The 25,132-nt window shown below is 37.9% G+C and overlaps 1 protein-coding gene and 1 long non-coding RNA gene across 2 annotated transcripts in view; one reads left to right on the top strand and one right to left on the bottom strand.

Annotated features, from left to right (window-relative positions):
• BEAN1 (brain expressed associated with NEDD4 1) overlaps positions 1 to 25,132 on the top strand; it is a 65,115-nt gene that overhangs the window by 13,543 nt on the left and 26,440 nt on the right. The gene's annotated exons all lie outside the window — the stretch shown is intronic.
• LOC135314796 (uncharacterized) overlaps positions 3,006 to 25,132 on the bottom strand; it is a 52,839-nt gene continuing 30,712 nt past the window's right edge. The window contains exon 3 of the long non-coding RNA XR_010374289.1: positions 3,006 to 3,138. This is a non-coding gene — a long non-coding RNA (uncharacterized LOC135314796). The remainder of the gene's footprint in view (positions 3,139 to 25,132) is intronic.

The following is a 25,132-nucleotide window of genomic DNA, read 5'->3' as shown; positions in this document are numbered from 1 at the left end:
TATGCAATTAGATCTGGTGTACCATTTCCTTCAGGCTCATCCTGTCCAGAATCGCATTGCTACCTAGCAATAAAGGACAAGGCAGTGACAGAGCTGGATGGAATTCAAAAGCTGACAGATAGATTTCCGTATGCAGTTAGCATCCACTTCGGGAAGTCATGTCTGAACATGTGGCTACATGAGCACATGAAAAAAGTACTTGTATGTATTAAAAAAATCCTTTTGTGACTAATCTATAGGTAACATTGTATAGTTTGTATATAATGGGGTGTGTATATATATACATATGCTTCATCTTTATTCTTTTCCCTTCTACATATATGCAAGATAGAAACACTCCACTTGAATTGTTCATTGTTCTTATTTCTAACTTTCTGCTTTTGTAACATGAACATCTAAACATTTAGCCCACAGGTTAGAAAATGTTTTTGTTCATTCAGCCTATTTCATCCTAATACGTTTTAGAATTTCCTGGCAGGATCCAAGGACCTGTGATGCCCACTGAAGGCAATAGTCATTTAAAGTACTACTCTCCTGAGCCATAAAGTATGAATAAAAGTATCAGGCTTTTACATATTAGTTACCATTATTCTTTCTCATCTTAAATTTGTTACACTTACTTTACAGTTCATGGCATCTCCATGCAGAAATTTAATTTTCTTTTTATTTTGGCTAAGAAAAACTTCTACTTCATATGAAACCCACACATCATTAAGAAAAACAGGTACCAAAAAGGAATTGCAATTCCATTATTGCATGTTTTTCTGTTAAAGCACTAGTAATAGACCTCTTTAAAGCTTGTCTCAATCATATAACCTATCCATCATTTACTTTGTGTGTCCTTGCACAATTTGTCTTGCTGTTTAAGGAAACTAATTAAAAATGCAAGTAGATCTATCACACAAGAATGTTATTTTCTTGTGTTGATGTTTTCAGAGACATGGGGATTGTCACTTTTTTCTTAAATTGAAAAGGCTTTTATATATATATATAAAAGAATAGAAGAAATTGACTTTCATATGATTATTTCAACAACCTAAAAACCTTTCGATAAGTGGCGTTAAGTCACTTAAACTTGTTTAACAACAGACAAGTGTAACACACTCTAGAGCTACAGCTATCAAACTATCACTAGTAAAAAATGTATGGCCATCATCTCCCCACATGTGTTTAGAGGCCACATCTGCATTCCCCACACTCACGCACACAAATTCCCAGGGAAAATTTTGACCCTCTGCTAAATTTCTGTTTCTTCAATGACAAAAGCTGATGTAGTATTTTCTGAGTCAAAATGCTGGTAGTCAGCAGTATGATCACTAGTCTGTGTATTTATGAATACACATTACTACTGTGTAATAGAGCCTATTACTACCTGTAGTTATGATGAATTAACTGGAAAGGAGTAGGAAAAAGACAGCTATTGTCTGGGCATTTTAAAACCAAAACAAAAGCTATAGTCCAAATTTCTGCCATGCAATATGGTATTCCTTGACTGAAAATGCCTCAATAGTTACTAAGAAGATGTTTTGAAATGAGTTGCCATCAGGGTGGAAGTTTATAATTCTCATCATAATGTAAAACCAGTATATAGACAGGTTAAAATTTCCATTTTTATCATGTTACAAATAAATAATTTCAGCATTAAAAAACAAGAGAATAAAGCCATATTCCGCCTTTTGAGTTGCCTGTGAAATCAGCCCTTGTCAAAGTATTCTTAGTTAGGGAAACTGAAAATCACGATATGCTGGAATTTAAATCCCTTTCTATTGCTTAAAGTAAGTTGTTGTTGGAGTAGTGTTTTTATCATCAATGATTTTATGCTTACAGTCTGAAATTATGCAGATGGCAGTGAAAACCTTAAGCAGCATTTAGCATTAAATATTATTAAGATTTGAGAGGAGCATCCATGATGTACAGTTCTTCATCTAGCATTTATATCCTGCAGCTGTAGACCAGCTCTTTTCTCCAGATCAAGCTCCATCAATTAAAGATCATGCCATCACAGCTGCTTACCTCCATCCACTAACTAGTAGGAATCATCCTCATAAACCAGTTGGTGGAGTGCTTAAAATGATTGCTCCCTAGTCTATGCTAAAGACACCACCAGCTAGGAAGGATAGCTTTATATTTAAAAAGGGGGGTTGAATCAGCTCCTCGGATTTTTGCCAGCAGTTTATTAGGAAATTTTCTGTAAACCACAAGAATGATGGTGATAGTAACCCCTAGCAAAAGGAGAAAAACTGTCATAGAGAAGATGGTAGTATCTTCACAAGCACCTATTCTGGTTGAAGTGTAGCTTGTTGTGAAAGCTTGACCCTGAGAAAGAAGGCTCAAGACTACTTCCTGAGCCTAAAATTTCCCGGATACAGGAGGGCGGCATATTGTACTATATAGACAGGGAAGCGCCCATAAATGCTGTTTGGATCACAGTCCCTGCTTCTCATGGAAGGACTGAACATACAAGCATATTGCACAGCACCCAACAGGAGAGCAAATTAACCCTCTGAGTACTACCCACAAGACTGTTTTCCATGTAATTAGCAAAGCACTTGTGATAGGATCAATTAATTACATTGCCAAGCAGCTGGTGATCCTGTCACATAGCGTGCAGAGGTACGTTTCTTAAATTCATTATATGCAGTGTTTATCACAGTCCAAAACATCTTTCAATGCTGATAACATGCTTTACCGCATTATTTTGTTCTGCTCTTTCTATTTTAATTTTGTTCCACTTCCTTCCCCCACCTCTGGATTTCTAGAAACCCAAGATAGCTTTTAGTACAGCTGAGAGAGCAGTAATAGTACTGTTTCTATAAGACAACGAGTGGTTACACAGCACATACAACATAAAGAACACACATATCTTCTGGAACCATGTTGAAAAATCTGTACAATAATTTTACTTTCAAACATACTTCAACATGCATCGAACTGAAAAATATGAACTTTTTCAGGTGCTTCTGAAATGCAGTACAGTTCACTCCCCAGTGAATACTTACAGTCAGGACTTAAAGTACTTAGTTGCTTCTACTGACAGGCAAGCCTGTCATCAGCATTCAAGACCACGGAATTTTTGGTGGACCACAGCTATACAGGGATTCCCAGGGAAGCTGATCACATGGAACTTCACTGGCAAAGCTGGAATAAAACAGCAATTCAGTCTCAGCTACCAACTAATATAATAGAACAGTCACCCAGAAGAACCGGGATAAAATACAGCCACCAAAGAAATAGGAAGGGTTGTCTTTCCTATTGCCCCAAGAAAATTATCCCATGAATCTCTAATCTGGTCAATCATTCCTGTCAACACTAGAGTTCTTAAGAACACATCACAGAGCATGGTGGGTTTTTGCTTTGGGCTTGACTTGATCCTCTCTGATGGTACTTAGGTTTAAACTAGCCACTCTAGTGTGAGTATTAAGGCCTTTAAACAAACACAGAACTTCAGATTATAGAATCCAAAAGCATGGAAGGTTGTGCTTTGTGCAGGTTTAAAAAGAAAAAGCTTTTCCATAGTATACGCACTAGAAGTTTTTGTCCAACAGTTCTCTTTTTTGGTCTGAGAAAGCGTTTTTTCTTTAAACAGAGAAATAAATGGCCAAGTTCCTCAGTCTGTTGTATGTGCTCACTATACATGTACATGCACTCCAGGGGATTTTGGATTTGTCAGTAGCTAAGGGGAATGCATGAGATCTACTTCTTAGAACACTGGCAGTACATCAACCACGGAAGCAGACTAATGATAGAGTGAAAGGGAAATGACTTTCAAATCACCTCCTGCCCACTGTGTCATTAGTGCCTAACCTAATATTCTGGATTCACATACTTAGGCATTGGGAGGGAATAAAATCAGAACCTTTTGTTCTAGCATTTATAAAATCAGATACAATAGTGTCTATAATGGGGGCTTCCTGTACCAGTAACCACTACCATGTGGTCTTGTTACTCATTTAGAATAAGAGATTGCTTTGTATCAGCTCTGCAGGTGAGCAGATCTCAGAAACGTGAAGGGCAAAGGAAAAAGAGATGCTAAGAAAGGAGTTCTGAAATAAATACCTAGGAAAGGGGAAAAACAAAACTGACAGCTCTTTCTCAACCATATTGCACCAGTTTTACTATCCTGTAGCTCACTGAATTCTCTTGTGGCCCACTGCTGTAAGACGAGAATTAGGCCATGGTATTTGGAGGATATCCACCAGTGTTGTGGGAACTCTTGACACTATTACTTTCCAGTTACGAGCAAATGGCAGAGACTTTCAACATTTCCTATTTGAGACAGTGAGAAAGATTCCAGAGGGCTTACACACAGAATGGTGGTTATAAAGGGGAGACAGACTACAGTATTTTACACATTCTTTCAGACCTAGGCATGTACAGGAAAAACTTTGCAGCTAGCCACGGTAAAGTGAATTTTCAGGGAAAGGAATCAGGAAAATCTTGGGTCCGCAAAATCAACATCCACAGTATCTACTGAGAGTAAGAGCAGACTTTCCAGTGAGGCTATATTCCATCATACATTTAGCATATTGCTACAAGATGGAAAATGGCCATGCAATTTCTGCAAACCATAGTCTAGATTTGACAGGGACAGCCCCTCAACAAGTGGTGGATCAAACAAGAAGAATGCAGGGCAAGTTCTTCTGAGAGGAGGGAATCTTTGTTCTTTTTGTAGTACCTCACACATCCAGTTTACTAACCATGGCTTCCAGGCAGTACACTAGCATAAGTAAAGGATAACAGTACTAGTCGGTGTGTTGAGCCATAGCTCTGATATACCTAAAAGGCTGTTTATGGCATCACAGTAATCAACAACAGCTTGACAAGCTGTGTGTGTGCATTCACAGAGACAATTCTTACACAACCAACTTACATGGTTACCAACAGGTGATGTGTGCATACACATACATAAACACATCACCTGTAAAAGAGGTGCCTTAATGTAGAAAGAAAAAATAAAACAGGAATTAATTTCATATTGCAGGATTATAAATCCCCACAATTCAGTTAATTTTTAGCCTCGATAGTTATCTTGGCTTTCAGATACAAAATAGCTCCTTCCTTAGCTTACTCTGAGAGCTTAATTTTAGCATTTAAGAAGCCAAACACTGACATAAAAGTATTTCATTTAATGTGCAGCTACCATGAAATTCAGCCTAATGGGAAAGAGCATCAGCTTTTTTAAGTGTATTCCAAGAATTAATATATTTGCCTATTCCTTCCAGTATCAGTCAACCAGAATCACCACATGAAAAAGATGCATTCTTGTATCTTTCTTCCTCTCTCTTTCTTGTGCTTTCTTTTCTTAACTTGACTGATGGTGATTTTTCGCTGTTAAATCTTCTTGAATCAGAAGCAGAACCACTAAGTCTTAACAAAAGCATTGTACTGCATGTACTCAAGGGAAGCTGCCCTGAGAAGCGATGTATGGATTTGTTCCAGTTGAGAAAACAAGCTAATATTTCCCTTGATGTAAGAGGAAATCACATGTAGAATCTTTGCGCAAGGGTTAACCATACATTTCTCAGAAAATACACTCCGCAAAATACAGTGTTGACCTGTAGCACTTGATGTACTTGCCTTAATCTATGCGTTTTCCAGTCCTCTAGCCAACCGTTTAGCATAGAAGCTTACATGCATACAAAGATGTTATCTATCTTGTATCTCAAACTCCCTATGTGTTTTTTCTTTAAGGCTGTATTATCTATCTACAGACTTCCCTGAAACCATAAGTAGTATTAAAGGCTAAAATTCTGCTTCAAATTTAAACATGTATTTTCATAGGAACCAAAGAACTTGCCCCAGATAGTCATAACCTATGCTCTCACTTCCAAGGGTGACATGAGACTGGAGTCTTTTGTACCAAAGAAATTTAGTGTCTTTCATGTCATTTGATACTTCTCTTTTTATTATTAACGTAATTAAACACTGCACAAAAACTTAAAATAAGGCTGTCATGAAGATTTTACTTAAGGCTCATATTAACAGGAGCCGGGTTTATGTTTGTTCTAAAAGCTGCATCTACACAGATAATCCCATAGATTGCCTTTCCTTTAAGACCCACAGGCCCTTTAGATTAATAATCTCCATCAGTCTCTAGGCAGCTTTATATAAAGCTACGTAGGTAATCCTGCCTATGGAAAGGTCTCTCTAAATCCTGCTTAGAGTCAACCAGGATGGTTAACATAATATTGTCATAAGACTGTTGAGGGAAGTATGGTAGAATACTATCCAGACTTTGATTTTGGACAGTTCTTGTCAGAAAAGCAGATTCCAAGGGAGGCACAGTACTGTTACTTAAACAACTATTACATGAACATAACAGCGCTTGAGATAACAGAGTGGCAACAGTCACTGAAAATATTAAATTTTAACCTAATGAATGCGTTCCTTTGTTTCCATTCATTCCAAGTTAAGCCCATTAGATGTCCTTTTAAAGTTATTCCAACTGACAAAAAGGAATTTGTCATTTCACCATCTCCTTACAAATTTGTATCCAGGCTTCTCCTAGTCCTTGCAAACACTTTGAGAGAAGACATAGACCCTCTGAGGTCTAAGGTTTACATACTCTAGATTGTCAGTGGAGACAGAAAGGTACTCAGGAAGGTGATTTCATAGAGGTTCATCCTGCACTGTAGATGCATCCAATCTCTTCTTACTGCCCAAATGGGAGACCTAGAAAGCATTAATTCTGAAAATAAGCTCCAAAATGTAGTTGCAAAAGTGGGTGAATATTTGCTCTTAATCTGTGTGATACTGTAACACACAACTGAAACAGATACGAAAACCTAGTTTTAGCGATCACTGAAGGAAACAGAAACAGAAGGCAAGTCAGAGGCACTGTCTTAACAGGAAACAACTCCAAATTCAAGAGACCCAGTCTGTCCTGTGTCTGCCAGTTTCCTCCTGAGAAGTCCTTTCATCTTCCTTTAACTTCACTTGTACATAACTATACTTGTCAGCTTTGAAGGTTGCTGTATTATAGGCACTCTAGCACTTTTAGGAAGCAATAGAATGATATTCCTTATATTCAGGAATATGCTTATAATACAAGCTTCTCTATTAGGAAAAAGACTTCAGCACCCCCCAAAAAAAACCTAAAGGGAGGGGGGAAAAGGAAGAAAAACCTGTCTGCATCTAATTTGGGGGCACCTTAGTAAATCAGTTCATAGAATCTTGCTAACTAATTCAGACTTCTTAAGACATCAGATTGTTTGTTTTAATGATAATTTAAACAATCATTATCATGCAATTAATTTCTGAACTCACTGCTGCTTGTTACTCTTATTTCTTCTTTGCTTGCTTAGTCACAAGATGATGCTTTGGCCTTCAGTTAGATTCCAGTTCTTTAGAGCAGTCATGAAATTTGTTTTATTAGGAGAATTTAGATTCTTGTAGAAATTATTATCTACTCTTTCCTGTTACAACAATATGCAGCCTATTGCATACAGAAATGCTGTTGCTGGACTTGCTTATAAATTTCATGTACTAAGCCTGGATTATCAAAACTAATGACAACAATATCCTCTTTTCTTACAACCCTTATTTATCCTTTCTAGGGATTAATGTGAAAGACTGCTTCTTCCAGTGCTGCTATGTTTATTCAGCATATTTTTCTCCTTTATTTGCTGACATTAAGATTTACTTATTGCATATTATACTGCCAACTGAGGGTCAGTATTTGTTAATCTTGCCTGATATAAAAATTCTACTCACATACTTTTGTAAGCAGAATGGATATAATTGAAATAGCCCTCAAGTAACTGTTAATTAGAGCAGAACTTTTATCTGTATTGTGCATCTTTAGTTTGACAACTTATCTTTTCATAAGGATGAAGCTAAGAAGAATAGAGGGTTTAGAAAATAACAACTAAGCATAGAATTCTAGAATACAGTCAACACAAAAGGCAAGCCTGCATGGCTCTGTCACCCTTGCTCTCCTAGCTAGAGAAATTAGCAATGGTTAATGGAAATCAGTAGCCTTAAGAAAGGAGTATGATCATGTACTATCAAGCAAAGATGCCAGTGCCAGGTCTTCCTGAAATAGGATGGTCATTCTGATGATGACCTCTCTTGCCCCGTGATCTTGGGAAATATAAAAGTATATAAATTATTACTAATTCAGTTTCATAGTGAGAAATTATTGGTATTATTGTTATATTTTGAAATATATTGAAATATTTCTTTGTATGATTGCATTTTTTCAGGAAGACAAGCTAAGGTTTAAAAGGGGAGGTTCTGTCAAGGCAGCCTGCCAAAGGCTGCTCCAGAAACCCACAAACACAGACAAGAAACTGATCTAGTTAGAGTTATCTTGATATGCCTTTTCCTTAATCTGTAATACGAAGTCTATGAATTTCAGGAAAAAGCTATTTTAAAACATTTCAGTAATTTTTATTTAACACTTCTATAATACAAACTTTAAAAACAACCACACAAGAAAAAGAGCCCATCAGCTAGGCTAATACTGCTCCCACAATGTAGACAGGTAAAACAATGACAGTTTTTGAACATACATCTCAGTGCTCCCTGAACTGGAAAATTTTGTACAAATAAAATCAAAAGTGCATTTACAGTGCATAAAGTGTGCACATAACGCTTTCCTGAATTGACGCCTAACTTCTTTGTCCGCAGTCTCTTTATAAAGAAACAGCAGAATCCAGCTTTCTGGCACATTAACTTTACAAAAGACAAGTTAGTGGGAAACACTGTATACAGTAGAACTGAGAATAAGACGAAAAATACAGAGCAAGTAGAAAACAGTCAGGAGGGCCAGGGGGCATAAAGCCTCCTTGAAATCCTAAATTCAAATACGCCTTAAGTCATGACTGAAATAATTTGGTTGGTTTCATCAGAGTGGCTAACAGAAGAGACTCGTTCATATCATTACATTGCAAGAGAAGTGTTTATAGCTGCCAGGCTGTGTTCCAGAGAGAAAAGTGACAAATAAATGCATATTATATATAAATATATAAGCAGGGTAGAAAAAAAAATGTAATGGTAGACAAGAAAATATTCTCCTGATCTATCTTACTAAGCATCATTGGAGTCTCTCAAACAACAGTAATTCACAGACCTAGTAAATGATGTTTATAAATTAATGAAACCCTGATGATAGCCTTCCCTGAGAAGTAGAAGTAATCCCCTCAATCCTTCTGAGTGGGTGAGCTGGAGAAATGCACAAACCAGTGATATGTGAAAAGACTGAAGAGTTCAGGGTCTAACTTAGATAATGCTTCTGGTCTAAAGCGCTAAGTCCTTCCCCATCTTTATAACACTGCACTTGCCGTAACAGTTCCATGGGAAAAAAAATTTCTTTGCTGGGAATTAAGTATCCTTTTACAACCACCTTCAGTGCAATTACCCGGATAGCCTTTGTCTTCCATGGATTCAGTTGTCTGGCCCCAGGAGTGCTAGGTTAATTTGAAGCTGAATTACATGCCTGTTTGAGAGTTGGATCTGCTTGGTGTTCATAAGCAAGCCCCACTACTGCAGTGTGACTCTCCTAAGTTCTCATAATCACAGAATGGTAGGAGTTGGGAGGGACCTCTGGAGATCATCTCGTCCAACCCCCTTGCCTGAGCAGGGATGCCTAGAGCAGGGGGCACAGGAGTGGGTCCAGGCGGGTTTTGAATGTGTTGACATAGTTATTTGTGCATCTGCTCTAGAAACAAGGCCTGGGGATCAATCCTGTATCTGCTCTAGGAGCAAGGTCAGGGTGCCGATTCTGCTTCCACAATAGAATTGTTATGGCAGAGGTTTTTATTCACACAGCGTGCTTCACAACACAGCTGTAAAAAGTTGTGGTGGCTTAACTCAGGGAATGGTGCTCTACCAGATGAGGGACAGGAATGGTTAAGGCTGGCATTGTTTTCTGTGTGCCTCCACTAGTGAAGCCACAAGTCTGCTACTAAGAACAAAACCAGCCATTCTGAGGATTCTCCTAGGAAAGAGAAATGTCAGAACTGACACAATGTTTGCAGTAATAAGCTGTGTTGGCAAAATTCTTGTAGATGTCACCAAAATGTAAATGAACTCCACTGACTCAGGGAAGCAATCTCCAGAAGAAAGAGACACAGAACTTATTTGCATTTAGCAGGGGATTACAAATATCATTGTTCTCTCTCCTCCTCTCAGACTGAAACTGTTGGCTCAGTGTCAGCAGCACAGAGGTGCATTTCTCTTTCTTGAAACTAGTTTAATACCAAGAGTATAAAGTGTGTATCCCTGTGCTTGTCAGCTAGCTGTTTCACACATACTTTGCTGCAGGAATCCTGATTCTCAGTACTAGGAATCTAGTATATGATACAGTACAGCAGAAACATGTAGAAGTACATGATTGGTCAGTCAATGAAAATACAAGACAGTCATCACTTCAGTAAGATACAGTGAGGTCAGTTCACAAGCTTTTATTGGGCTCCAAACATTTTCTTGCCCCGAGTACTACTCCGGAGATAGTAGTCAGCACAGGCTTTGCAAAGTACTACAGAAACACCATTCTGGAAATACTCTGTGGAACATGAGTTAACACGAAGGAAAGTTTACCTGACGATAAAAATGCATGAACAAGGCAGGTATAATGCAACATCTTAATTTTTGTTGTCTGGAGGGAAGAAACAGCATAAGGATAAAAAATACACAAAGATAGTACAGGAATGTTACTTACACTTCCCACTTTTTAAGGAATGTAAAGCAAAATATGAAAACTCTAACAGACCTAAGTGCCATACTTTCACTATAAAGAATAAGTAGCACAGTAATCCCCACCACAGAAGAGACAGGGAATCAAGATGGGGGTGGGGGGGAACCAAACCAAAGAAACCCATGTTTCCATAGCAAGTCTCTTTTTTCCTATTTTCCTATTTACATAACCCATGTACTATTCATTAGAAGTAATTGCTCAGCTTAAATAAAAAGTGTGCTGGGAATTCATGCCTCTTCCACAAGTCATAGAAACTGCAGGAAAAATATGCAGGATTAGAACTGTGACTTAACACAGAGCATAAGACACAGGTCATGTGCCACAGAAAGCATCAGTTGGGTTTCATTTAAATCACAAGTCAGTTCAAGGAAGAGCAGAGTTAAGCTATTGCCCTTTTGGTTGTTGACTTACAGAACACATTCAGTTAAAGCACCACTCTACTCAAATGCATTGCTGTGTCAATTTGCAGCCTCAGTGCAACCATCTGTCCTCATAAGACTGCAATGCAATTTGAACACTGCCAGCCCTTTCAGTAGGCACTCATAAAGTGTTCTTCTGACAAAATTGGATCATACTTGTACTAACAGAGGTCAGCGTGGGACTTCGTGTCTGAACAGGCCTAAAAAAGGGTCACAGTCTTGATGTGCTAAAATTGTGCATATTTCGTTTATTGTTTGGTGCTTGAGAAATTGACTTGTCTCATGAGAGATGTTAGCATCCTAATGATTTGGTGTTGGGTAACACGCTACTTTTCAGTAATAATACCATGCCTTCCCTTTGAAAAGCAAGTAAGCATTTAGACTTTGGATGCCAAGTTTCTGATACGTCATCTTTTCTACCAGGACAGAAGAAAAACTACGTTGGATATATAGGCAGTAGATTTCCAGTCATGTAGCTAGCTGTCCATTGCACTGCAAATTCCTGCAAGCACCACATCCTCCCCACTGTGTAGGACACTATTTTATCCTAACAGGGAGCTAACACATGCTAAATAAGTCTACAGATTTTCCTTCTGTAACCCACCAAAAGCCATGTGGCCTGTTACACAGGGAACCACAATGCCCTGCCACATATTACTTATTAAAATAGGGCACCCGCAGCATCAGAGTTATATGGGGATAGTTCTTCTCTCAGTCCACTCCCTTTAGCAGTTGTTTCATCCAAGTCAGAAGGGAAGAGATGGGTAATAAGCCTGCCTCCTCTGTCTCCTCTGCAGTTACGAAGGCCAGGCAAACTGGCATTCACCAAATGGAAATAAAACATGCCTTAAAGTCAGCATCTCTCCTACCACTTTATGGAAACGTGAAAACCTTGCTTCAGACTGCTAAGTTGCAGTGAAAAAAGCCTAATTTTATCAGTAGAAATTGCCAGTGAGAATGAGAAGAGCTCTTTATTAAAGGATGGTAAGAGAAAGCTAAGATTAAGGTTGACATTAGGCAAACTGATTTCATATTAATCCCAATTTGGGATCATAGCACAGCAACTATTTCATTATAATATGCATATATACACATTTGTAGGAGGTATACATGGGTTTTATGCGTTTGATGTATTCATATTAAATTATCTTGAGTAAGAATCCAAAGGACAGTGTTTATAGAGCAAATAAGAGTAGTAAAATATTCCATTAATTCAAAGACATCCATCACAAATGTCACCACATCCCTACCATAGAAAGAAGTTCCATACAAATGTTATATACATACCGACAGGGCCTGCAGCTGCAACCCATTCCGCTCTCCCCAGCCTCTGAGCCCCACATTGCACACTGCAGCCAGGACTGCTTTTTGTGGTAAGGCAACTAATCCTTTTAACCCAGTCTTTGACCTAACTGAAGAGGCTGGTGACCGAACTTGCTGCATCTTCTTCCTGTCCACCCTAAACAAGCTGTCCTGTGCAAGGAGCACAGACAAGGTGCCGGAGCAGAAGGAAGAGGTGTTACTGTTTTCTTTGGCTCTTCAGTGTTAACTAGTAGGACAAATAAGTTGAATGTATTTTTATTTGGACAAAGCTTAATGAAACAACTGGTACAAATGGTCTTTGAAATGAAAGATCCCACTCTCGCAGATGAAGGTTTCCTTACCATCTCCTCCATGGTTTGCTCCTTCTACTCAGGAAGGTACTGTCACCCTAAAAAAGTCACACCTAAAGAAAAAGTGACAGATCAACTACATGTGATTCCAAGGTTTGAGCACCCTTCTCCTATATTTATTCTTGTAATTCAATGCCAATAATGAAGATTAACTATACTGTCTTTAAAGGAACATATTAATTAGAATTTAAAATTCTTACTTCAAGACAGGGAAAAACCTTGAAATTAATTTTTTCTGCTTAAAATTGCTTTTAGAGTTTACAAAAAAAAAAACAAAACAAAAACCTACCCAAACAAACAAACAAAAAACCCCCACCAAAGCTATGATCAAAAACAATTTGCCAAAATTCTAGTGGAGAAAAATAAAAACCTCATTAAAAAATACAACCATAACAAAAAAGTATATTTCAAATCTAATTCAATAAGCTTGTAAATAATTATTATAGTTTTGTTCCTAACTAATAGATGCTTGCATGGATGAATAATTACTCTGATCTCATACCATGACCATTACGCATGCACATTAAACCTGCACATATAAAACTGGTATAAATGCAGTTTTGAAAAAGACAGCATTCCCCCAGCACATCCTACTGACATCCTGCTCATTTGGAGTCCTACCTCACTGAAGTGTCTGCTTCTTTGTCATTTCATGTTTGGAAATAATTGAGAGATGAGCAGATAACTGAGCCAGTGCACAGGATAATTTGACTGGACACTGTATTGGTTCCTCCTATAATGATTCAGGAACTGGTGGTGATGAAGATGTGTTTGGATAGAGTAGTAGTAGTGCAAAAGAAATTACAGGGTACCTGTGCTTCATCAGTGATATCTACGTCATAGTGAGAGAGTAAAAAAAGAAATCTTGTTCTAAATGAATCAGAGTAAATAGGACCATAACTCATACAGTCAGCAATCATCTTGACAAATATTGTAAATTAATGCATTACACATTGTTCATTACTTTTTATCTCGCAGTAATTTTCTAAGGCTGATATATATATATATATATGTTTCCCTTTGCAGAGTTTTTTGGGTAATCAAACACTGATAAAGGGCAACATGAGGAATAAACATACGCAGTATTAGACTATCTCAAATCTTTCTTCACAAGCAGTGTTTATCTCCAAGTAACATAGGAGATGAACAGCAGCAGTGACTTTCCTTTCAGAACCAAAAAGCTCACTGAACAGTCTTAGCACTTTCTGAATCAACAAGGTTGCCCACACCTTCATAACCATTCAGTGCTTGCAAGCTCAGGTATATTGTTAGCAATGAGGCCATCTGTTTTTATCATCAACCCTGTCTTCCTTGGTCCAACCCTAAAATCTGGTATTTTAAGAAACCATGCAGCAGCTGCTAGTTAGAAAAATCTGTGATCTCATCCCCAGAAGGACTTAACAAGATAGTATTAACAAGTGACACAGTAAATATGAACACATCAATTATTTTAATAATCCAAACAGCATGATATTTCTTGTATCATATGCTGTCAGCCCAAGGGAGATGAGAGGATCTAAAGTGAAAGTCCCTGCACTATATGATATTCAGTACAGCCGTTAGAACAAATTGTAGTAGGACAACATACACAGGCTGAACATTATAAAGCTGTAGGTGTAGCTCCATAACACATAGTGGTTATCCTTGTTAACATTTCTAGCACATTTCTCCAATAAATACCAGTGCAGAAGCTAGCTAGAAGGTGGCAGGGGTTCAAATGGGATTTTATTTTTGCATAGCATTCATACCTTCCTTGGTAAAGAATTGCAATCTGTCCCTTTATCTCCAGTAGCTAAAAATAACAACAAACCAAACCAACCAAAAAAAACACCCAAACAAACAAAAAAAGCACCCCACAAACCAAAACCACATACACACACAAACAAAAAAACCAACCCACAAACAGAAACCACAACCCACACCTAACTTCAAACGACATTCCCTTACCAATTTACAGTGGAAGGCAGGACCTCTCCCTTCTCCAAGTCATGAACAACATACCACTGTAGCACAGTGTCAAGACAACCCCACCACTCTGATTAAGACCCCTCAAAAGCTACCTTGTGATGCACAAGACAGGGATGAGGAGTTAAAGGAGCTACTTGATACATGCAGAGATTTCAAACCTTTCCCATTTAATGTTATTTGTTAAGCTTCAGGTCAGTGGGTACTTTGGATTAAAAAAAAACAACCCAAAAAAAAAAAAAAAAAAGAAAGACCCTACCTACTTTCCATTGCCATTCCAACTGGCCATTTTGCCAGTACAGTTATATTTAGGATATGCTGTGAAGTCGATGCTTTTATAAATTCTGAGAAATAGCTGTTCACCTACTACTACAAGGTAATGTAGTATTTCAAAATTTGAGGCAATAAGGTAATTCTGAGTTTCATCTTGTCTTTACAGCAGATCAAAAACTTACTGTTGGCTTTTTAATAATTAGTATGAGGATCATCTCGGCTTTTTACATATTTCACATTCCAGTTACAATAACCATCAGGAGTTCATGCTTACATTAAAGCACATGAGCTTTAAAGATAATACAACCACCTTTTCTAAGCTTATTTTTGTTCAATTTCAGCAAATTGATCAGTCGTTGCATTGTTCTTGCTTTAAGCAATTAAAGTTCGAGGCTTTCATATCAGCATTCACTTGGTTCACTCATTCAGCTACCGCTCATGCAGACCGGTAGTCTTTCATGGAGGCCTCTGATTTCAGCCGTGTGTCTCGCCAGACTTTGGACAGGTGACCTGGTGGAGAACACTGGGATAAAATGTGAATTCCAGCCCTGGGTGGTTGTTGTTACTTGGTCCCCTCCACGAGCCAGAGCACCTTTTCACAGGAAAGGACCACATTTTTACTGCTTTTCAAAGCTCAGTGACTCTACAGCTGTTGGAAGAGATTTTCCCCAAGTCTTTAATTGCAAGGTCATTATGAAGATAGTATCCAGCACAGATGACACACATCTCACTGTATTTTCCTAGGATTTGATATTTCTTTGGTAACCCTGGAACACTGCTTTTCCCCTTTTATTACTTTCAGTACTACAGCACTTTCATGAATAAGCCTTTTTCAGAGTAGCATTCACTTTCCTCCTGCTCACACATTGTGTCTACTGTGCCATATTAAAATAGGAGCTATTTTCATGCTGTCAGTTTCTTCACAAAAAAAATTAATTGTCTACTAATGCAAAGAATATAAAATTTCAAGTTGCTTTTAATCTTTGAATGTCTTTTAATCTGATTATTCACACATAAGAAACTGAAGATGTTCATACATTCACACCAGAATTGAAGTAGCAGTGTACTCAGCTATCTCATGCAAACACTGGTCCGCATAAGAGCAGGTGCCTACAATTTACATATCTAAGTTTAGCATTCTCTTTGAGATGGTGATAAATTCCTCTAATGTGAGCTTTTCACGTTGCCCTCATACTGAAGCTCATTCTGAGTTCTCCTGTATTGCAAGACTATAATGTAATATATAACTTTTTGGTAGGGAAGAAGTATGTTTAGTTAATTTGAATAGAGGCACCTTAACTGGCAACACCATGTGAATCCTCATTACGAACCTAACAATGGAACTCTTATCTGCCAGCACCTAATTCAAATGAATAATTAAGGCAGATAAGAGGAAAAGGAAGAAGGGGTGCCATTCTTTTGTGTGTGTGATTCTTTTTTAATTTGCTAATCAGCAATTGTAAAAGTACTTGCTGTTAGCAAGTATGTAGGTGAAAATCCCTTTGCAGTCATGTGTGATCAGTATAACCAGGGACAGAAATAACTTCCTTTTCTATTACAAAGTTGTTTATATCTTCTCCATGTATTTGCCCATGCACTTGAAAGGGTATAGAAGAGGATTTTATACCAGCCTAGATACTAGTTTCTCCACCAAGAATCCCATAGCTTTTTTCAAAAATTCGGGTTTTTTTTTCTCTCCAGTGGGTAAATAGGAACAATTTAACAGGCAGATTTCTACTACCAATATTAACAGAAGTAAGGGAGGTAGGATGGTTTGCATACAGGCATGTTAGGAGTTAACAGCAGGGCTCAGGAAACAATCAAGGGTCAATCTGTGCTGCAGTGGTGGGTTAATAGTCAAAGGAAGATCATTCTGCCTCACAAAAATAGCAAATTGTGTCCAGAGGTGAAATCACAGTTCTCTGATAAACTGCAGGAACAACAGATAGTGACCTTTAACATCAGACTAAACATACAAAGCACATCCCTTTGATGTGAACACCACTACTGTGAGAAGGTGGAAGCTGGAAGGTATTTCTCTCTCCCTGTTGTTCCGAGCAGTGTCCATAAAAGAGCTTTCGTTTAGGTAGTCTTATTAGAACCACTCCTGCAGGGCACACTTATTTTCTGGGACTGAACCATTTTCTGGTCCCTTTTATTCAAAAGGCCACAAAAACTAGCTAACCTTACAAACAGTCAGTATTCCAGGTTAAGACGTTGCCAAGGGTGCTCTGTGGGCACCGCAGAGGTTCTAACCTACATGCAACACCGTTCATTACAAGGGGATTTATAAAATCATTGTAACTCAAAATTTAATCAAATTTCCCATAACATACAATTATTTAAATGTAGTCTAATCTAAGAAACGGTGTGCTCACAGAAAAAGCCAAAGTTCTTGTTCTAGCCTTACTCTGTATCTTGCTATTATTATTCTCACTCAATCTCCTTTGGTAGCAATGCAGAACAGCGCACACTGCAATTTGTTTCCTTTAGAAATACATTCCTTTTTTAAAATCCTCTTTGAAGGTAACAAATAGCTTAGTTTTTAGAACAGGGTGGAATACCCACAGCTGAGACTTGTAGTTGCCTGGAGAGAAAATGGTGCAGCATACACAGATGTTCTCAGGGTACCTGTAAATATCAATCCTTAGCGTATGTCTTCTGTTTGGTGAACAGCCCAGGACCTCTTCCAACTTCCCAGCAGATAGGAAGGTGTAGCTGCCTCATGTCTAGCAGCTATTAATGCTTACCCTGTGCTGAAACTAGCCTTGAAGGGGAAGCTACATTTTATATATAAAGCATACGCATATACACACTGAAGTTTATAAAGAAAGTTTATAAAGAAAGGTAAATAAATGTACTTTCCTAAAGGCTACACTTGGTTTTTTTGGGGGGTTGTTTCTTCATTTGTTTTTGAAGTCTTTCCTCTGCCACCTCAAATGGAAGAGCAACCAACATAATATTATTCCTAAGAAGGAACTATGCGGAACCTATAAAATAAGCTATATATGCAAGGCTGCAGAACATAATGCTATTCCAGGAGAAACACCACTGCCTATCAGCTGGGGGGAAGTTACTTTTTCCAGTCCTTCAGTGGTGTCAGTGTCCTCTCCTCTCTAAGCTTGACTCAGCTCTGCCAGCCAGAGATAAATATGGGAGAGGGCAGAATACACGATGTGTACCAAGCAGCCCCTAGACACTGCACAGCATATATATGGAATGGTGTTTGGCTGTATGGCAAGTCCTATACTCCAGTTTACCAGTCCTCTAACCAAATGGGTCTTCTATAGTAAGCAATAGTGATTTTAAAGAAAGGGATTTTTTTCCCCCCAGTTTTTCAAATCTTAATGTTTGAGTGACTTAACTATTATTGATCTTTCAGTGTCCTTGAATTTTGGTGGCTCCTTCGGCAACAAAGAGAACAGGTGATTTAAATCATCCCAAGAATCAATATCTCTTTTGCTATTATTGACATTCCTGCAGCTGTCTAAGCAGAAGTCCTAGTCCTATTCAGACAAAATCTGAGGGAATGAAATCGCTTCTTAATGGTATGAGAAAACTCCTTGGTTCATGCAGGCAGCTACTGCTGTAACTTTTACAGATACAAATAATAATGTAAGTCATACTATAGGCTTTGTATACTCTGTGACATCAACACCATAATTCATAGAAAAGTGCATAACAACACTGCAAAACAATTTTAATTCTTTAAAAAAATTCAGGTCACCTTGAAAGAAAGACCAAGATATATTACGTATGATATCACCTCTTAAAGAAAGATTTGTGGATTCTGGCATTTCTTAACAGGTTTCTATCTTAGCAACCAGTTCCTTACATAACTAGCTAGATCAGTATTTCACTTGTAATTATTTTCTAAGTAGTGAACGTCAATGTCAATCATTCCTCTACATATATTTTTTTTTTAGTAGATTACTACTGTTGAAGACTGGAGATAAGGACGGAAAAAGCAACAGGATTATTTCAATTGGAAAAGTCCTAAATAAGAAGCACCACATAGCCACAAGCACTCTAGAAGGAGTGTTCGAGGTATTTGTAGGGTGGATATGATTCCTGAAGCTCAGTTAGTAGTTCAGTCTCAGAACTTTGTTGCAGATACCCATCTTTGTTAGCTCTTTTCCAGAGTTTCAAATCATGTGAGCAGGTTAATGAACGCTGAAGGATGCTGGTTATTAGAACCAATCAGATAGTTCAATGCAACAAAAGGAAACTACAAAACTTCATAATTTAAAACATCTCATAAATTTGAGCCAATTTAATAATAATCAGAAGTGGATAGCAGATTTACAGATTCATAAATGTATGTAGCGGGCGACAGAACACAACTCAGCTGCTCAACAGTTGTTACTGTTAGAGCTAGCAAGAATTTCATCACTGCCTTCTCATTTTCTCTGTGGAGGTAGAAAGTAAAGTTTGTAAAGAATAGAACTTTTCTGTGGAAAATTTTGGCTTTTAGGGGTTTTTTTTCCACCAATATCTAATCTATATTGATTAGATTTTTCGCCTGGGCTACGTCTTGCATGAGCTGTCATCTGCCCTATACCTCTTTAGGTCACATTGGATATAGTTCAGACAGAGGGCAACCTCCTAAAGAGAAGACATGAGACATCTAGATAATAGTTCACGCAGACAGACTGCTGAGGTAAAATACAGAATTATTTGCCAATTACAATATTTCAAGCCTTTCCCTCTCAGAATAAAAAGAAAAATTATTATATTGCTACATTTTTTTCCAAATTCTGTATGAGAAGTTTATGTGCCAAAATACCAAAGTTTCTCACATTAAAACAAAATTATTGCTTTTGCACTGGTCAAGTCCCTACCAACCTAAGTTGGATCTGAGCTTATGAAAGTAACTTTACTTTAATAGGTAAAATAAGATTCTCATCATAGTTATTTCCAAGCCCTGATGTAGAGTTTCTGAAAAAAGCATTGGGCTTGGGTCCTGCTTATAAAATTGTATTAGTTCAAAGTTGTTTGTATAGGAGAAAATAGGGGAAGGAATACATTGTCCATCACAAAGTGGGCTGTTACACTTCCAGAGTGATTTGTTTCACTGCAGTGGTATTTATCATGTTGATAAAATAGACCATGGATCTGAAAATTGGAAGATTTTTCCTGTTAATTTGAAACAGCCCCTATACATGCTGCTGTGACATCAACATAATACCCTAAAGCCACAGCATCTGAAAAGATTTATTTTCTGAGCGTTTATGCAGCCACATTCTCTTTGCTTCTGACATTCTCAATTTGCAGGCTGCTGGTGATCCAATCTTATTCATTCTGGCTCTATAATAAGGATGTCAATGCAAGAAGAGAAAAGTCATTATCTGATAGCCAGCAGACATGATAAAAAGGCAGAGTTAGATATCTCAGAGGAAAGGCCACCCTTTCTGCCTTGGATGAGCTTCTCAAGGTCATGGGCGGCTTTTGTACCTCTAAGTATGCTCCAAATTCACTTTAAGCTGAGTGCATCAGATAAAACTGAAATGTCCCTACCACACAGTCTCATGTTCTGAATAAGGTTTTGATTTTGTTACTGTTAATCAGTGAACAGTATTAACTATGATTAGAACATATATATGCAGTGAGAAAGATCAAAGTGGCAATGTGAGCTGCAGAGAATCTTGGTCTACATTTATGGGTCCTGCCTGGTTAACGGCATTCATATGGGTTTGGATTGTGCTGAAGTATCTCCCATAGTAGCAATAATCACAAGACTTGTTGACCATTTGTATAAAAAGATTTTTACCTCAAATTTAAAAATCAATATCATCTGTTTTGGGGAACTGTTTAAATGTCACAGCTGCAGGAACTGACAGCAAAAATTTCTTTATTCATCAACTTTGCCAAATAACTCTTAAGTACCATTCCAAAAGGTAAGCGACCATCAAGCACAAGTTAACGGGCTTCATAGGCAGTAAGTGGATGAAAGTTTGAGCTGCAATATACATGAGCTAAAGTAGATCAAACAATTTTTAATCTATGAATATGTACACCATACGATGCCCTTTACAAGCCACATTAAGGTAAAAGTTTTAAGCAATCCCTATACAGTTATTATTGAATATCAATTGTAGCTTAAGAGGCAGTTTAATCTTATGCATGCAAATCAGAAAAGCATACAGAACAGGAGGACAACATGTGACTGGCTGTAGGTAGCAGAGGCGAGCAGTGTGAGGAAACTAAATATGCTCCTGGGCCTCCTGAACTGAAAATTCCTTTCCCCATACTATTTGTATGGCTCTTGTAAAACTGATTTATAGAGAGGATATTTCCCAGATTGGTCTAGTCTTCCACTCATTTGCTCAACTTTGCTACAAGATAATAAGATAAATAAGATAAACGCAAAAGCACCAATAGCCTGGCCTGTTCTTAGCATCATCATCGGTTCCTTTTAAATGCTGTTTAAACATTTAACATACTGAGGTAGCAGTTCTTACCCTCTTTCTGTATCTCTCTAGAACATCAGAAGAACCTGATGCATGGTGTTCCTATAGCTTAATGAGTGTAACTGGTGAGCCAAGTGGTTTTATTCTTTTGATGTTAAAAACACACAGATGTGAGTTTGCATTGTAGCATGACAGTCTGCACTACCATAGAGCTGCTTTAGAGGGCAAGAACCCAAACATTCAATGCATTAAAATGTTAAGGCAGCGCGACCTAATTCATTACACTTGACACAAGCCATTGCCATAGCCAGACCTACAAAACCCTTTCTTTAGTGACCAATTTTCCATCTTCCATCCTTCAATGATAGCTACAAACTCCCTGTACTGACCCAGTTTTTAAGTCTTTCTGGGTCCCCAGCTATTCCTACCTTACCAAGTTGCCATCACAGCTGCTGTAGATCTTATGTGATGGAGCACTCAACAACTGGTGTGCCAAGATTAATCTTTCACCAGAGGCACAGAAGGTAGTCTTGTGAGAAGACGAAAAGTAGATTGTGAGAAGCTATTTGAGGAGAACATACCTAGTTTCTTTCCCCTCTGAACCAGTCAGAATTAGTAAAAAGCACAATATTTTCCGCTTTTTTATACTGGGGAGGGAGCATTCAGTTCCAGTTTTATCATTAAGTGGGACACTTAACCAGGGAGTCAGAAGAAAGCATAGATTCACCCAAAGCGTTCCATGTGCTGATTTCAATATCATGTTTGACAGAGCTGAGCTGTTCTCATAAGCTTTTCCTTTTATGGAATTACTGAAAATTATTAATACTTTCACTACACCTAGGGATTGGAAAGGTTAAAAAAACCCCATAAAATCAAAAGCTGTTAAACTGCCATTCCATTTAAAACTGGCAGGTTGTTTGCACAAAAATAAAAGAGTTAAAGTATAAGTGTAAATCAGATACAGGCCAGATCTGAAGCCATTCCTGATGTATACTTGGGATAACCAAGTCCCATAAGCAGATGACATCCTGTCATTAATCTAGTGTGAGAGGTTCCAACCTTCCTCAGAATCCAGAGGAAATAGCTTTGAATCCAACAGAGACTTTTGTTCTTTTTCTGTTGTTGTTCTTGTTTTTTGTTTTTTTTTTTAAAGATTTCTGCTCCTATGGAGCCTTTGCATTCAGTGACTTGAATAATACCCCTCTCTCCCTTGCTACAGTGATCCTCTGTACAAAGCCATTGCCTGTGATCCAAATCCTTTTTCAGCTTGTTTTTGTAATGCACCTACCTTACTCATTTTGTGAGCTCCTGTCTGGGAGCCACAGAAATAAGCAGTGTAATAGCAGCCTGATAGCAGCCGCAGCCAGAGGCTTATTTCACAGCACAGCAGCAAGTGCAGAATCCAGTTGGTCACTTTTGGCCAGACTAAATCATCTTTGAACGGGATCCATTCATAAAGGCAAAATCATCAAAATTTTCATTGATTCCACTATTTTAGCTTATCTGTGTGCCTCACTGGGACATCTTAGCTCCTTCTTACCATCTGTCAGTCTCCTCCCCTTGATAAAGAGACTGCATATTCCAACACTGTCCCAAAGCGGGATAACAAAAATAAGGATATCGGAAACATGCTTTAAGTTGCTTTGGTGTTTGAGACACCTTGTTGTGATTATTTAAAAATCAAAGCATACTATGCACTACCCTATACTGAGCTTCCTCCTACTCATTTCCAGTCCTATACACTTTGTTAATATAGCGTATTTAAAGGTAATAGGAGAATCTAGATCATCAACCCCAAACAACTTGTACTAACCCAGGGCATACATGTAATATGACATTGTTCTGTCAGTGTGTTTCAGCTCTAGTTCAGCAAGTAATCACTAAGCCCATTCTGTCCTCAGGCAAGGCTTAACTGAGGCTGGCATGGATTGTAGAGGTGTATGATTCTGCACAAAAAATCCTTCCAGTACAACACATCAGCACTTCTTCACGAGCTGTTCATGCATATTTCAATCTGTGAAATAAAACCACTCCATGTCTCATCCTCTCCACCAGTGATAATGTGAATCATCATCTTTCTTAAGTTGATAGATTTTAAATCAGAAGAAGAGATTTGGTTATCTTAGTAAGATCCACCCTTAAAATCACCCCCAATTTTTAAAGGGAACAAAGAAAACCCTATCAGTTACAGACACTATTGCAGCTTCAGTGGAGCTAATGTGCTTTCAGGTGGGGCGGGGGACCAAACAAACAAAAAACCCACACCCACAACCATTTCAGTATGGAGAAAAGTGATTTTCATTTCTATGTAGTGCTTCCCTTCTGTCTCATCTGGATACAAGCAGGTAAAAGCTGGTGAAGAAGAGAGAAGCTACTCCTGATAAAGGGCAGCATCTTGGATGAACCAAGCTCCCATGACACATCTGCACACTAAGGCATTTCATTGTGACAGGATCTGACCCAACTGAAATTTCAACATTCATTACTGCCAAGTTAGAAAGGAATAATAAGTGTCCCTTCAAAGATAGTTAATGAGAAGGAGAAATAGCACAACATACACCATAAAAAAGTAGAGTTGTACTACATCTCCTTCAGTTAGGTGGAGTTACTTTACAAGTTGGTCTGTTGAGGTGCAGGAGCACTGGGTAAAATAATATAATGTGATATTTAAGGGTTTTTGCAGCTGGATAATTTATTGTCTAACATTGAATAGATAGCGTGGGCAATTTTCCACTAGTACTCTCATCCTAAATTAAGTGTTTGCTCATCTATATGTGCCCCTTACACTGTATTCACAGCTGCAACAGCCAGCATGTAGCATTTGTGCCACAACTGGTTAGTTACACAACTCCCATCACTGGATAAAAGCAATGGTTTGTGCATCCAATGTAATTAATATTTAGAGGATTAGATATAAATTCATATTTATGCATGTATTGTTTACAGTTTGCAGTTTCATGGAAAAAATACAACCTAGCTCAAAAAAATAAAAAGTTAGCACTCTGTTATTGCTGTTATATTTATGGACTTTTCCGGCTGCATCTATTCTGAATGAAAAAACAGAGCGTTTTTATATACAGAAATGTACAGTTTATCAAAAGAATATATATTTGGATTAGAGGAGAAAAATTTATAAGATGTTCCTTTGCCAAAAGTAATGTCGACATCTTTTGCCCCCAAAAAATTCAAAACCAAAGAATTTATATTAACATAGCATCTCATTCTGTAGTAGTTAGTTGCTTCAGCAATTCCCATAGTAGTAAGTCAGTCTGTAAAGTCTGGCGGACTTGACTCATGGTGTCAGATTGAAAATAATACCCTAAAAGAAGTTTATCAACTGCATATTATTTTAGGAGCTAGGCTAAGGGGAGTTACTCATCTATTGCAATGTTTCTTGTCTTTACCAGAGACTGGGTTCAATTAAGATTAAGAGCATAAAACAAGAAAAAGATTCATGATGGTGAGAAACAAGATAAAATAGATGAGATTTGGAACAGCTAAGGAAGCCCTGAGAAAGTGCTAGAAAAAATGGGCTGCCTTGAAATAAAAAATAACACCTCAAGCACAAGTGGAGAGTATAAGAGAGAGTACTTCCTATCTGAAGTCACTGCTAACCTGTTAAAATTCCTATGAAGCAAAATAGGACCAAATATTAATGCTCACACTGGGTGGCACCACAGGAATCTCCAAACA

This window comes from Phalacrocorax carbo, chromosome 8 (assembly GCF_963921805.1).
Source record: "Phalacrocorax carbo chromosome 8, bPhaCar2.1, whole genome shotgun sequence".
In the NCBI taxonomy this organism is placed as follows: Eukaryota; Metazoa; Chordata; class Aves; order Suliformes; family Phalacrocoracidae; genus Phalacrocorax; species Phalacrocorax carbo.
This window is presented reverse-complemented; position numbering and strand designations above follow the sequence as displayed.